A 3,456-nucleotide genomic window follows, 5' to 3' on the forward strand; every position below is an offset into this window, starting at 1 on the left:
AAAAATAAATAAATATATATATATATATATATATATATATATATATACACACACACACACACACACACACGCACACACACACCCCTATATATATAGAGAGAGAGATGAAGCCAGGGAGCCAAGTAGCTGGCTCGGCAGGTCCCACCCCTACGGAGCCCAGCAAACTAAGATCCACTGGCTTGAAATTATCGCTGCCAGCACAGCAACAGTCTGAGATTCACCAGAGGGATGCTCGAGCTTGGTGTGGGAAGGGGCGTCTGCCATTGCTGAGGCTTGAGTAGGTGGTTTTACACTCACAGTGTAAACAAAGCCACTGGGAAGTTGGAACTGGGCAGAGCCCACTACAGCTCAGCAAGGCTACTGTGGCCAGACTGCCAGATTTCTCTTCTCTGGGCAGGGCAGCTCTGAAAAAAAGGAAGTAGCCCCAGTCAGGGACTTATAAATAAAACCCCTATATCCCTGGGACAGATCACTTGGGGAAAGGGGCAGCTGTGGGTGCAGCTTCAGCAGACTTAAACATCCCTGCCTGACAGCTGTGAAGAGAGCAGCGGATCTCCCAGCACAGTGCTCAAGCTCTGCTAAGGGTCAGACTGCCTCCTCAAGTGGGTCCCTAACCCCCGTGTATCCTGCCTGGGAAACATCCCCCAGTAGGGGCTGACAGATACCTCATATAGGAGAGCTCTGGCTGGCATCTGGAAGGTGCCCCTCTTGGAAGAAGCTTCCAGAGGAAAGATCAGGCAACAATCTTTGCTGTTTTGAAGCCTCCACTGGTAATACCCAGGCAAAGAGGGCTGGGAGTAGACCTCCAGCAAACTCCAGCAGACCAGCAGCAGAGGGACCAGACTGTCAGAAGGAAAACTAACAGAACAGAAAGGAATAGCATGTCCACTCAAAGAACCCATTCGAAGGTCACCAACATCAAAGATCAAAGGTAGATAAATCCACAAAGATGGAAAGAAACTAGCAAAAAAAGCCTGAAAATTCCAAAACCAGAATGCCTCTTCTCCTCCAAAGGACTACAATTCCTCACCAGCAAGGGAACAAAACTGGACAGAGAATGAGTTTGACGAATTGACAGAAGTAGGCTTCAGATGGTGGGTAATAACAAATTCCTCTGAGCTAAAGGAGCATGTTCTAACCCAAAGCCAGGAAGCTAAGAACCTTGAAAAATGGTTACAGGAATTGCTAACTAGAATAACCAGTGTAGAGAAAAACATCAATGACCTGATGGAGCTGAAAAACACAGCACGAGAACTTTGTGAAGCATATAGAAGTTTCAATAGCTTCTATATGCTAATCAGTCATGTAGAAGAAAGGATATCAGTGATTGAAGATCAAATTAATGAAATAAAGAGAGAAGACATGATTAGAGAAAAGAGTGAAAAGAAAAGAACAAAGCCTCCAAGAAATATGGGACTATGTGAAAAGAGCAAATCTACATTTGATTAGTGTACCTGAAAGTGACAGGGAGAATGGAAACAAGTTAGAAAACACTCTTCAGGATATTATCCAGGAGAACTTCCCCAACCTAGCAAGACAAGCCAACATTCAAATTCAGGAAATATAGAGAACACCACAAACATACTCCTCGGGAAGAGCAACCCCAAGATACATAATTATCAGATTCACCAAGGTTGAAATGAAGGAAAAAATGTTAAGGGCAGCCAGAGAGAAAGGGCGGGTTACCCACAAAGGAAGCCCATCAGACTAACAGCAGATCTCTCTGCAGAAACCCTACAAGCCAGAAGACAGTAGGGGCCAATATTCAACATTCTTAAAGAAAAGAATTTTCAACCCAGAATTTCATACCAGCCAAACTAAGCTTCATAAGTGAAGGACAAATAAAATCCTTTACAGACAGAGCAAATGTTGAGAGATTTTGTCACCACCAGGCCTGCCTTACAAGAACTCCTGAAGGAAGCACTAAATATGGAAGGGAACAACCAGTACCAGCCACTGCAAAAACATACCAAATTGTAAAGAACATTGACACTAAGAAGAAACTGCATCAAGTAATGGGCCAAATTACCAGCTAGTATCATAATGACAGGATCAAATTCACACATAACAATTTTAACCTTAAATGTAAACAGAATAAATGCCCCAATTAAAAGACACAGATTGGCAAATTGGATAAAGAGTCAAGACCCATCAGTGTGCTGTATTCAGGAGACCGATCTCACGTGCAGAGACACACATGTGCTCAAAATAAAGAGATGGAGGAAGATCTACCAAGCAAATTGAAAGCAAAAAATGCAGGGGTTGCAATTCTAGTCTCTGATAAAACAGACTTTAAACCAACAAAAATCAAAAGAGACAAAGAAGGGCATTACATAATGATAAAGGGATCAATGCAGCAAGAAGAGCTAAGTACCCTAATTATATATGCACCCAATACAGGAGCACCCAGATTCATAAAGCAAGTTCTTCGAGACCTACAAAGAGACCTAGACTCCCACACAATAATAGAGGGAGACTTTAACACTGTCAGTATTATACAGATCAACGAGACAGAAGGTTAACAAGGATATTCAGGACTTGAGCTAAGCTCTGGACCAAGCAGACTTAATAGACATCTACAGAACTCTCCACCCCAAATCAACAGAATATACACTCCTCTCAGCACCGCATCACACTTATTCCAGAATTGACCACATAATTGGAAGTAAAACACTCCTCAGCAAATGCAAAAGAACAGAAATTATAACCAACAGTCTCTCAGACCACAGGGCAATCAAATTCAAGCTCAGGATTAAGAAACTCACTCAAAACCACACAACTAAATGGAAACTGAACAACCTCCTCCTGAATGACTACCGGGTACATAAAAAAATGAAGGCAGAAATAAAGATGTTCTTTGAAACCAATGAGAACAAAGACCAGAATCTCTGGGACACATACTAGAATCTCTGGGACACATTTAAAGTAGTGTGTGGAGGGAAATTTATAGCACTGAACGCCCACAAGAGAAAGCAGGAAAGATCTAAAATTGACACCCTAACATCAAAATTAAAAGAACTAGAGAAGCAATAGCAAACAAATTCAAAATCTAGCAGAAGATAAGAAATAACTAAGATCAGAGCAGAACTGAAGGAGATAGAGACATGAAAAACCTTTCAAAAAATCAATGAATCCAAGAGCTGGTTTTTTGAAAAGATCAACAAAATAGATAGACCACTAGCCAGACTAATGAAGAAGAAAAGAGAGAAGAATCAAATAGATGCAATAAAAAATGATATAGGGGATATCACTACTGATTCCACAGAAATACAAACTACCATCAGAGAATACTATAAACACTTCTATGCAAATAAACTAGAAAATCTAGAAAAAATGGATAAATTCCTGTACACATACACCCCTCAAGTCTAACCAGGAAGAAGTCAAATCCCTGAATAAACCAATAACAAATTCTGAAATTGAGGCAGTAATTAATAGCCTACCAACCAAAAAAAG

Source organism: Rhinopithecus bieti, unplaced genomic scaffold (genome assembly GCF_001698545.2).
Source record: "Rhinopithecus bieti isolate Rb0 unplaced genomic scaffold, ASM169854v2 scaffold_788, whole genome shotgun sequence".
NCBI classification, from domain to species: Eukaryota; Metazoa; Chordata; class Mammalia; order Primates; family Cercopithecidae; genus Rhinopithecus; species Rhinopithecus bieti.